Source organism: Gracilinanus agilis, chromosome 6 (genome assembly GCF_016433145.1).
Source record: "Gracilinanus agilis isolate LMUSP501 chromosome 6, AgileGrace, whole genome shotgun sequence".
NCBI lineage: Eukaryota > Metazoa > Chordata > Mammalia > Didelphimorphia > Didelphidae > Gracilinanus > Gracilinanus agilis.
The window spans coordinates 145790788-145804245 of NC_058135.1; positions in this window are offsets into that span (position 1 = coordinate 145790788).

The window sequence follows — 13458 nt, forward strand, 5'->3', positions numbered from 1 at the left end:
AAAGATAGGAAAAGTTTAAATGTAAATATTGCCATTTAAAGATTTAAATGCCAAACATAGATGTTTCTGTTAGGGAGTGACTAGAGTTTATTGAATATTATTGAATAATTTATTGAATATTTTCCTTTTTACCTACTTGACTTTGAGTAGGGTAGTGGTATAAATCATATTTTGGGAAATCACTTTTAAGGCTGGTTGAAGGATTTAAGTAAAGGGAAGCTTGATGTGGGTGAACAAATAATAGGATGCTATTTTAGTAGTCCAGAGGAGAGGAGATAGAGAAGCTGAAATAGGCTAGTGGCTACTGAGAAAAAGAGGAGAAAGGCAAGAGAGAAATTATGTATATAAGTAGAACTACATTATGCAAGAGATTGGATATGTTGGGTGAGTAAAAGTGAGGAACTGATGACAACAATTTTTAAACCTCTGTATCTAAAAGAGATGGTGGTACCCTCAACAGTAATAGGGAAGTTTAGATTAGGGTGGGTTATAGGTGACTTTTCCATGGTTACACTTTTAATATGTGAGTTACAGAACTTGAGTACATCTTGAGTGAAGCAAAACATACATAGATTAGACCTGTGGTGTACAAAGTAAAACCAAAGATAATATAAATATATTTATAACTTGAGGCTGTTAAATATATTTTCTTTAATTATTCGGATATTTCAAGCAAAATTAGTTTCAAGAAAAATAGGGAAGAGATTATACAAATTTTGTGGGTAATTAGGACAAATCATTCTTAATCTATGATCTCTTTTTAATATGACCTATTGAAGCAAGTCTATTATAAAATTTCTTCTTTACTGTGAAAGGTGTAGAGTATTTCCTCAATCTATTTTTAAAAGATAGCTAAAGAATGAAGCAGCTGTGCTAAGAGAATTAATCATGTGAAATGTGCTGAAAGGAAAATCCAGAAGCAAGGAGGCATATCAGATTTTTCATAGTCTTACTTCACTGATATGTCATGAATGGATTTTCCTCTTTATGGATTACATATATAATCTATATGAATTGATTGTGTTTATGTGTAAAAAATTATAATGTAAACAAAGCCTAGATTATTTATTTATGGCTTGGCAATTTTCTGTTATGTGAATCTTTGAATATCTGTAATTTCATTCTTGAGGCGTCTTAACTCATCTACTTTTTTCTGAGTAAGCACAAGAAAAAATATATCTATTGTCTGAAATATGTGAAATTGGAGAAGTTAAGAAGGAAACAGATCCTGGAAGCACAGCGACTAAGACGCTTGGCAATGGCAAAGGAAAGTTAAAAGGCAACTAGAAAAATTATAGAAGTTTCATATCTAAAATATGTAGAGAAATTTGTCAAATTTATACAAATATGAGCCAATACACAATTGATAAATGGTCAAAAGATATGAACAGAGAGTACTTGGATAAAGAAATCAAAATTATAGATATGAGTATATGAAAAAATGCTCTCGATCATTACTGATTAGAAAAACAGAAATAAAAACAACTCTGAGTTATCATCTCATACTTATTAGATTGACTAAAATGATAAAAGGGCAAAATGATGAATGTTTGAAGAGATGTGGAAAAATGAGGACACTAATACACTGTTGTTAGAATTATGAATTCATCCAACCATTTTGGAGAGCAATCTGAAATTATGTTCAAAGCTTTGTAAAACGTTATACCTTTTGACTCAGAAATACCACTATTATTTATTTCCTAAGGCAATCAGAGAAAAAGAAAAAAGAACCTATATGTTCTAAAATATTTGTAGCAGTATTCTTTCTGGTGTCAAAGAACTAGAAAATGAAGGAATGCTCTTTATTTAGATAATGGCCAAACAAATTGTGGCATATGATTGTGATGGAATACTAGTGTACTCTAAGAAATAAATAAAAGATTAACTTGCTAAAAAATATGGAAAGTCCTACATGAAATGATAAAGAGAGAAATGGGCAGAACCAAGAGAACATTATTTTTATGGAAACAAATATTGTTTGAAAAATGACTCATGTATATCACCTCCAGAATAAGAAATGATAAATAGAAATAAGTAATAATAGTTTTATATATATAAATATATCATTTTGTCAAATGATGCCCTCTCTAATGGGGGAAGGGAAGAAGAGAGTGAGTTAATTACATATGTTAATGTAACAAACAAGTAAATATATGTTAAAAAAAGAAGAAAAGGCAATTAGAATGAGAATATCTTAAATTTATAGCTTTAGGAGAAAATAAGGATCATTTAATCCATTCTTTTCATTTTAGAAACAAGGGAACTGAGGGCTAATGATAAGAAACTATCTTTAAATCAGAAATGGTGTCTTAAGTCAAGAAAAAAATATTGATATATGATCTGGAAAAAGGTGAGCATTATCATACAAGAGAAGTAATCGTTTAAGGAAATAAAAGACTTTCAGATATTTTTGAAGAAAAATCTAGAACTTAATGGAAAATTTGATATATAAGAATGAGAAGAAACATAAGAAGAGAACTTGAAACACAAATTATAAAGGCTTTAATAAATTTGAATTGTTTACTTCTTATATGGGAAAACAGTATGTTTACCTCTTAAGAATGATATCATTAATTGGGTAGAATAAAAGGTTCAAGCATGAATTGAATATAAAAGAAATAGTTAAAAAATAAAATAAAATTAGATGCAGGAGATAAATTGGGATAATTATTCCATATAAAAGAAGCAAGAATGAAAAAAATGCCATAATGAAGGGGAGGATAGAGATGAAAAGATGGTAATGCTACTACAATATTCTCATTGTGGCTGGATAATATTGGAAATAATATACATATATAGACTGGCAATATTTTTTCTTAATTTATAAGGAGATAAGAGGACCATGAATAGATTAAAAGAGATAATCTTAGAAGAGAATTTAGATTAAGAAAATGGGACAATAGGATAAGAGAAGGGAAGTAATTTTGAAAGTTATTTACATTAATAAATATAAGGCCATGAGAGAGATAAAGGAGGGACTCATACAAGAGTTATAGATTATATACTATGAAGGTAAGGGGAGGAAAAAAGGGAAGAAGTCTTACAAGAGTAGAAGTTAGAGGAATAAAGGTCGGACTGAAAAAGGAGAGGGATTAGGAAAGTATTGCTTAGAGGAAAATTAGATTTCTGAAGAGGAATAAGATAAAAAGAGAGACAAAGAAGGAAAAAAGTGAAGAAAATTAAAATAGAGAGAAATATAAAACTAATAAAAATTATATCCAACCTTTTTTTTTCTTTCTTTCTTTTCTGTTAATGACTTTTAGGTAGTCCAATAATTTCTAAGTTATTCCTCCTCAAATTTTTGGTCAGTAATTTTTTTCCCCTGTTCAGTTTTTTATTTTTTTTTCAAATGAGATAGTTCACATTTTTCTTTTCTTTCTTCATTCTTTTTATTTTGCTTTATTGTATCTTGATGTCTCATAAAGTCCTTCCACTTGCCCAATTCTAATTTTTAATGAATTATTTTCTTCATTCAGCTTTCTTTTTCACTTGGCTGATTCTACTTTTTAGGAAGTTCTTTTCTTGAGGACCTTTTGGGTATCTTCTTTCTCTTAGGTCAAACATAATAAGGAGTTCTTTTCTTCAGTAAATTTTTACAAATTTATTTTTGCTTTTGGTTAATTCTGCTTTTTTAATATGTCCTTTTCTCCATCGGATTTTCTGTCTATTTTATCATTCGGCCTATACTTTTTTTTTAAACCCTTATACTTCGGTGTATTGTCTCATAGGTGGAAGATTGGTAAGGGTGGGCAATGGGGGTCAAGTGACTTGCCCAGGGTCACACAGCTGGGAAGTGGCTGAGGCCGGGTTTGAACCTAGGACCTCCTGTCTCTAGGCCTGACTCTCACTCCACTGAGCTACCCAGCCGCCCCTCGGCCTATACTTTTTAAAAAGTTATTTTCTTCACTATATTTTTCATTTTTCATTCATCCATTCCCTGTTGTTATAGGTTAATGGGAGCACAAGGTCCTCTGATTGTATGAGAAGTTGAAGCTGAGTGAGTGTGGGAATTCTTAGGTGTAGATTACACTGTTGACTCTTTATTTTTGATTTTCCTTCATCCCTCTTATTTCTCCAATTTCCCTCTACTTCTCTTACATGATTCAAAGTAAAAAAAAAAAAAACTTTTGAGCTCTTTAAATGTCTGGAACCAATTCACATTTTTTTCTTTGAAGCATTGCATATGATTGCTTTAATTTTACTGTCTTCTTCTGAATTTGTATTTTATGTTCCCTATCACCATAGAAACTCTCAGTGTTCAGGTTCTTTTCTTGTTGTTTACTCATTTTTCCCAGCCTATTTCTTGACATTTAACTTTATGTTAAAGTTAGGCTCTGCTTGTGGAAACTGTGACGCAGAACCACATATGGGCAATGCAATAGAGTCCTGTTCCAAGTGCCAGAAAAAAGTACCCTATAATCTTCTAACCAGTTGTCCAACAATCTTACAATCTATGGGATGAGAACTCTGGTTACTCCCTCAGCTCATTCAGAGACCTCCCAAGGCATCCTGCTGGCTTCATAGAGGGCAAACTGCACTGGATAGTACTCCATTTTCAGTGAGACAAACCTTTCTTGCTGACTTTCTGAGTTGTCTTGAGAAGCACAATTATTTCACTCCATTATTTTCAGAGTTCTCCTGTTCCAGAAAATGTTTTGAAGCATTATTTTAATGTTGTTTGGTAGGGAATTTGTGAGAGCTCAGGAAAGTTCTTTCTTTACTATTATATCTTAACTCTACCCTGAGTTTAATTCTATTGGAGAATTATTTATTTATAGAAATACATTAGAATATAATTTTATTACATATATATTTATACACAAAAATATACATACATACAACACAAAAAATAATTTCAAAATAATTTAAGGAAAAATAGCTAAGACAATCAGAAAATGGTTTCTATGGGAGAACGCATCTAAGCTGAACTTAAAGAGTATAAAGTAGTCCATTCCTGACTGTACTGGAGATGAAGTAAAAAATCTGTATAAAGGCACAGAAGTAATAGATATAATCTCAAATCCAAGAAAGAATAATCAGATCAATCTGTCTTTTAAGAAGGGATTCATGAAGGAGAGTGCTATGAAATATTTGGGGAAAAGTTGGAGTTATATCATGAAGAACTTAAGAAAAACACAACAAACCTTTAACTTCTATCTTAGCATCAGTGCTACTATTTTCCCAAGGCAGAAGAACAGTAACAGCTAGGCAATTGGGATTAAGTGACTTGCCCAGGTAGGAAGTGTTTGAGACCAGATTTGAACTTAGGTCCTTGTGACTCCTGGTTTATCCACTCAATCCACTATTCAGTTAGCTACTCCATACAATACTTTAACTATCAAGCTGAGAAGTTTATGTTTTGTCATATAAGCAATAGGGAGTACCAAAGATTCTTGAACTGGAGACAAACTCTATCACACCTGTGCTTAAGAAAGATTATTTTTTAACTGTATATAAAATGTACTGAATTGAAAACTAGCTGCAGTAGAAAAGGTTACAGTTTAATAGCTAGCCTAAGGTCAAATGATGGAGAAACTTAGTTTACAAATATAGAATTTGAGACTCATTTTTTGGCAGGTAATGAGCAATTATTTAAAATATTTGAGCAGGAAAGTAAACCTACTTCCTTTAGGAAGACTGATCTGATAGAACTGTGCAAAAAAATAGCAAACATTATATTTATGGGAGGCATTACTCCTTTTTTATGAGTATAACTTCTTCATTTTAAAGAGTAAGAAAATTACATTTAAATAGAAAACTCTGAAAAAAAGGACTTGAAAAGAAACATATCCCCCCCCCATAACCCAGTCCTTAAGGAAAGACTGTTTATTCTGATAAACTCAGAGAACACTGCCTCTCAACTAAATGTATTGAGTGGATATATTCAAAAGTGGTTCCATTGGGCAAATAATGACTACAGATGAAGATGACCAGAAAGTATTATGATTAATTAGCACATTTACTTAAGGCTGTTTTGAAGTCAGAGTAAGAAAATATGAATCACAGAATTGCTTAGGAACTATGGAAAAATTATATATCATTTTTATGCTTAGCTGAATTGTAATTTTTTCTCACTTGAATCAGAGAGGGGTCACTTACTACTAAGAGAACAAAGATTTAAGGCATTATAAGCTATAGGACAAGAGAATAGATGAAAAAAATGAGGACAGGAGGAGAGACTGCAGCTGCCTTAAGAGAGAAGCTGATGATAGAGACTGGAGACTGGCTTGTAATGTTTAAAAGAAGAAGAGCAATAGGATCAGAAGATAAAATCAGCCAATTCAGATGGTATTATATAATAGCCTGAAAGAAACCAGTCTCCACAGTGTCTGGAGGCTGATTGTTATAAAGTAGAACCACCCTACTGTGGGAAAGAAGAACTGGTTGGCTTATTGCCCTTTAAGGTCACTTATAGTCTGAAAGAGAGAAACATTTCAAGTCCTGGCTGTGTTTTCTCTTACTACCGTTATGTCTTGAGAGGAAGAGATCTAGGAATGAGAAAGAAAAATTTTGCTATGAATTGTGTTTATTGAAGAAGTGATTCTTTGCTGAGAGCTGATTGGATAAAATGAATTTTTAGGGTTCGCACAAAAGACAAGAGAGTCTTAGGGAAAATAGAAGAAAAGGACACTTGGCAATATTTTTATAAATCTCTATGATTTATAACACATTTGAAACCCAAGGTCACTGGCACTAAAGACTATGAGTTCTTTTTGATTGGGTCCAATCTTGGCTAGGGGTAAGGAAAGCTAACAGAAATCAAGAAAAAATAACACTTATTAAATATTTTCCTGTCTACTGGGGAGGGTGCTAAACTCTGGGCACACAAATACAAGGAAAAAGAAAACCGTTGTCCCCTTTATAGTCTAATGAGATGAGGTAAAATATAATAGGGAACTAGAAAACCAGTGGAAGAGAAGCTGACCATGTGAAAAACCTAGATATTACCTATGATTGAGAAGTTCAGAGACAAGTGTGGAATCCTGAGAAGAGGGAAGTAGTAAATAACCTGGGCACTTTCTGAAACTGGAGCTCCTGTAAGGTACTCCCCTATCCAAGGGTGAAGATATTGAGGTAGAGAGATCTTCCAGGGTCAGAACACTGTTGGGAAAGAGTGGAGAATTCTGGAAAGTTAGGAATGTAATCAGGAGAGAAGGTAAGGTTCTTTCTTTAGTTCATTGCCCTCACTTGTAATTACTTCAAGAAAACAAACAAACAAACAAATCTGATGTTGCTTAGGTTCAATTCTTGATGAGATTTCCCAAAATATAGATAGTATGGTCCATAGAATATAAGCATATATAAACAATCAAGAAAATAAAAGCATTTTTAGTTTTAGAGAAATTTTATTTATTTTAGCCTGCAAAAAATGTAGAAGATATTTGTTGCATACAAAGAAATACAGAAAACATTCAAATAGACTTCAAATTTCCCTCATAATTGGAATGAACTTGTGATTGAAACTAGAACAACTCTTTGATATTCACATGAATCACTCTATTTAATGACCCTAAACAGACCTCAAAGGATCTGTTATGTGGTGAGACACTTTCCATTCTTTGGAGGCTGCTTGAGCAACAATTCTTTTCCCATAGCACCTACCATGACTGAATAACACTTTCATGGAGAGAGCTAAGTTCTGGATTTTTTGCTTTCCACTCCCCAAAGTTATGGCTTTGTTGTCTAAGAAATACACTGTTTAGGAATTATATGGAAATCATTCTAGAAGAGCAATGCTGCACAGAAAAATCTCATTTTGTCCCCAAGAGACCCTGTGTATGAAATTTCAATTTCAATTTGTCACCCCCAAAGCAACACTCCCCATTAGGAAATTGTCCTTCTCTAAGTAGAAAATTAGACTCTATGATCACATAGGTAATGGAGTTGAAATCCCCACACTCTTAGAAAACAGTTTGAGGTTCATGAGTATTGCCCATGAAATAACCTCATAAGCCACTTCAGCAAAGATGTCTATTTTTTCATGTATTTCTGTAGAAATTGTATTAATTCCATGTTTACTGTCATTTCTTGGTCTGGAAAAGTTCAAATTCCAGAATGCTAGTTTTTAGTTTTTTCATAGAAATCTTTGGGTGACTACAGCTATTACTAATTTGGGAGGAAAGTAATTGTAAATAGAGGCTTCCATCTGATCTGTTTTTCTCTTCACTAGTAAGTCTTCTGAATGGAGAAAAGGCAGAAATTAAAAGACAAAACAAACACATTTATCAAAAAACTAGATTTCATAGACAACAGACAAGAGTGGCTTCTCAAATATGAATATCCCGGCCAGTAGAAACTGTCTTTCTATATCATCTAACTAAAGCACCAATGAATATATACCTCATACCCATTAACTCAACACATTTGTCAGTGATCATTACCCCTTACATGTTCCTTATTATACATTAGACTGTCATGACTTTTTATTCATATTTTTAAGATGAGAAAACTGATCCACTGATAAATGTCTTGCCTGAAGTCAAACAGTTGTCCCAAAGCATTTAACCTAGTTATTTTTATTACAAATTCATTGCCATTTTCACAACAGTACATTTTTTCCCCATGAATCTCTTTGGGCATGGAGAAACTAGACTTTTGGAAATGAGTGAGGATGATTTTTTTCAAAAGTAAAAAAAAAAGGGTTTATGTGAATATAAATTAAAGGGGTAGCAATAAAACTGGAATGGAACTAAAAAAAGTGTCAAAGAAGAATCAAAGATGTTTCAGTGAGTGTTTTAATGGAGATGATTGAGGATTTCAGAGGAAAGGAAGAAAGGAAGCAAGAATGATACAAAAGGACTACACATTTTTATGGATAGAAAACAGGAAAATGGTGTTACTAGAAATCAGAAATTTAAAAAAAAGACAAACTTAAAAAGTAAGAAGAGATTACTCATTGAAGGTTGAAGATAAATTTGGAACATGTTATTAGGAATAGCATGAAACTTCAGAGCTGAGGAATGATGGCAGCAAGTACTTAACATATCTCCCTGAGTACCTAATAAGCATTAATTTCAACTAAAGAAATTACATAAAGCAATACTGCTCTGCTGGCACTGGGGATGCTAAAAAAAAGAATCAAGTTTCTGACCTCAAGAAGCTTACACTACTAAATATTTGAGATTCCAATATTCTCAAAAAGAAAGGTCAGGATTAAAGGAAGAAGTCAAAATGGAGGGGAGCAAACAGATGGTAATCATAACTGTGTATGTGAATGGAATGAAATCACCCATGAAACAGAAGCTGATATTAGAATGGATTAAAAATCAGAACCCTACCATATATTGTTTACAAGAAACACACTTGTGATAGGTAGAAAGACACAGGGTACAGGTAAGAGGCTGGAGCAAAATCTCTTGGGCTTCAACTGAGACAAAGAAGGCAGTAGTACCAATTATGATCTCAGACACAGCTAAAGTAAAAACAGATTTGATTAAAAGAGATAAAGAAGGTAATTACATCTTGATAAAAGGCAGTATAAATAATGAAGAAATATCAATACTCAACATATATGTACCAAATGGCATAGCATCCAGTGTTTTAAAGGAGAAACTAAAGGAGATTCCAATATTTTCTTTAGGGAATCATAAGTATAGCAATAATATTAATAGCTGACATTCATATAGCCCCTTAAGTTCTATAAATCAATTTACATATAGAATAGCATTTGATTCCTTGTTAATTAATACCCTCATGGCCTGAAAGAAGTATTATACTTTCTTTAGCAAACACTTAACATCTTGGCAAAGAGTGAATCAGATAGTTACTAAGCAAAATGTTATTAAATAGAGAAACTCTACTTCATAGACATTCAATAGTCATATGTTTTCATTGCTCTCATTGAATTATTTTCATCTTCCCTTAATAAAGTGATTGAGTAATAGAGTTCACATTTCTCTCATGTTACCTACAAAACCATTTTATTTAACTATAAAAGTTGAATTCATGTGAATACAGTGAGCTAGAACTAGCAAATAAATCACCTGGTACCTTAAATTCTGATAAAGATTTACAGATTATAACTGTAATTTTATTGTCAAGGTTTTCTTTGGGCCAAGCAAAGAAACAAATTATTCAAGGAAAGAAATTGAAGACATGATTCTGGAACTTCCTTTTGAAATTCAGATATGAAATTACACATCTCAGAAATGAACCTAAAATATATCCATATACAAAATGGAGCATGTTAGAATTGTATTCAGATGAGTTGATGAAATGTGCATAAGTTAACATTAAACATTATTAGAATAGCTCCTCCAAGGGATTCAGTAGAAAAAAAAATTAAATACAGTTCATGTCCTATCTATATAGCAAAGTTTAAGACAGGGTCACAGAAGCTAAATAAGTATTACAAATGACCAGAAACAAGATAGATGCAGGCTGATAAATGCCATGATTCTTTTTTCAAGTTTTGATATAAGATCATTAGCAATATATTATATCTGGTGTGCAGAAATTGTCTGGGAATCCTGAAATTAAGAAGTTTCTTCATGCTCAAAAAGAAGTAATATTAATCTGAATTAGCCAGTGAGGTTAGAATTGAAGGAATAATCTTTAAATGCACATATTTAAGTTTTCATTAGTTTAATGGGTTACTTATTATACTATATGAATAAGTGATGAATTGCATTGCAAATCTTTTACATCATATGGAATTGTATAACTACTGTGATGTGGAAGGGGTATGACATGCCATTTTATAGTGGATGGAGAGCAGGTCTTGAAAGCAGGAAGACTTGAATCCAAGTCATACATCTAACATACACTGGGAGTTCCTGGTCAAGCTATTCAATCTCCAGAGTTCTGGGTGTTTCTACAAAAGTTAGTAGCAGGGGGCAGCTGGGTACTCAGTGGATTGAGAGCCAGGCCTAGAGACGGGAGGTGCTAGGTTCAAATCCGGTCTCAGACACTTCCCAGCTGTGTGACCTTGGGCAAGTCACTTGACCCCCATTGCCTACCCTTACCACTCTTCCACCTATGAGTCAATGCACAGAAATTAAGGGTTTAAAATAAAAAAAAAATATATATATATATATATAAGTTAGTAGCAGAGACACATCTAATGTGCATTAGAATGGTGACTTTCTTCACCTGGGAATTTTCTATATCAAAGAAATCACATGAAAAGTCCCTATCAGTTTATGTGTGTGTGTGGAAGGATGTGTACATGGATGTATACACAGACACAGATATACACCTCTTATATTAGAATTAGACAAGGACCTCCAGAAAGCCTGGGCAAGGACCATTGTACAGGACTCCTACTGGAAGATTAATAAGATAATTATTTAAATATGTTATTTTGTGATAAGGATCTACAGTTGTCTAGTATTTCAAAATAAGTAAGAAACTACTATTCTTGCAGGGAGAAGTGAATTGAAGCATATATAAGGTATTTTATCCTATCTCTACCTCAGTGGATATATCTACTTAATAACAGTACATGACAAGAATCATCTAAACTCAATATTTGTATAATAGCATCTACCAAGTAAAAGGAATCATCTTATACAGTGGAAAGGATGTTAGATATGGAGTCATACGATCTAAACATGAGGGTTTCTGTGAGGTCTTGGGAAGAGAAAAGGAAGGAAGGAAAGTCTTTGCTATTTACCACTTAAGTCTTTGCTATTTACCATGTACTGTGGTAAATATGCTTTATATCCCCAGTTGTGTGCTGTGGATACAAAACCAAACAAACCAAACAAACAACAAAAAACAACAACAACAACAACAACAAAAAGACAACCAGAGTCCTTGCCTTCAAGCAAGTTTTATATTCTATTAGATAATATAGAAAATGAGATTAAAAGGTGGGAGAAGAGGTAAGAAAGAGAAAGATGGAGTTATCCAGTATGAATGTATAGTTTTGTTTCTATAAAGTTAAGAACAGAATTGAGAGAGTAATTAAGGCTTGCTGATGTGGGCTCCTCCAGAAAACAGAGGACCCAGGATGAACAGATGATACGGTGGTGGTGGGGACACTCAACACTTGTGAAAGAATATTCCAGGGGCTTAAGGCCACAGGAATGGTTGGATATTCTCAGGAAAAGAGGATCCAGGAGCTAAAGAAAGTTCCCAAATGAGTAATTAATTATCAAAGGAAGAACTTTCATATCTAGAAATTCAAGAACATGGCCTCAGTTCCTTAGATCTAAAATAATGACATTGGAATTAAATAGCCTCTTTTGTCCTTTATGTCTAATTCTGTGATCCTATTTCCTATATCCATTTTAAGAGCATATATAGATTTTAAAATGTATGTATATGTCTATTTTTATATGTAGTTATCAATCAGGCATAAGATGAAAGAGTTGGCCCACTTGTAAAATGCAGCATACTAATTCCTTGTTCTGTCTTCATGCATTCTATACAATAAAATGGCAGGAAATTGTAATATGTTAGCACTTAGATTTCTTATGAATTCCCCAAAGTTTTCTGTACTGTACATTAAAAGGGCTTGTTCCTCAGGTTTACTTACACATTTTTCGTAATATTATGTCTCAAGATGAAAATGGCATTGAGGTAGGCAGAATCATTTATTCCATAATGGCCCTCATTAATGGTATAAATGAGATAAACCCTTCTGGGCTTCTTCTCTGTGTTTTTGTCCAGCTATCCCTCACACCACAAGCCCTTCAGCTTCATTACCCCATAAGCCCTTTCTATGACTTGTTTTTGAATGATGTGACTCTCAGAGCAGCTAGTGATGGAACCCAAATCTCCTTGTAGCATAACCAGCCAGCTCACTTAAAACCTGATTTTCTTGCAGGTTTGCTTACACATCTAAGATGGCAATGGTCAATGATCCACTAATATTCAATATTTTAGATCAAAATATGAATATAATAAAGTTTTTCTTGTCTGCATTAGTGCAATGAGCATCAGGAAAGTACCATTTGGTAGACCCTAAAACCATAATATTGAAATAAGACATTTATCTGAAAAAAAAAACACTTGGAAATATGAATTTAAAGATGTTCACTTTATACTGGACCAACATAACACAACTTCCTCCTGTTACTTGATTTGTGCTTGCTATTAAAATAGCCAGCTTTGACGTAGCAGTTATACTATAGTATTTGCCTGAAAAATTATTTGGTATTCCATGGCAAAGACTGGAGTGGTGAAGTACCATCATCTCTCCCTTTAGTTTGTTTTCTATGAGATCAGCAAAGTCAAATTCATGAGCCGGATGTTTCCTTATGATAGCAAATGTCATCCAAAATGCACTTATACAAACAATGGTAATCTTATGATGGCAAGTGTTGTATTTCTTTATTACACTGAAAGTCACTGTATCCTTGAGATTCACCACTTTGGAAATGTAAATAGACCTATGGGAAAATCAGAATGAGTTAGATAGTTGATCTTGCTCTGAGAGAATAATGACTCCAGTGTTGAACTCCAGAGACTCACAAATTTAAATGAATTTTGTCATAGACTCTGCTCTTCTAT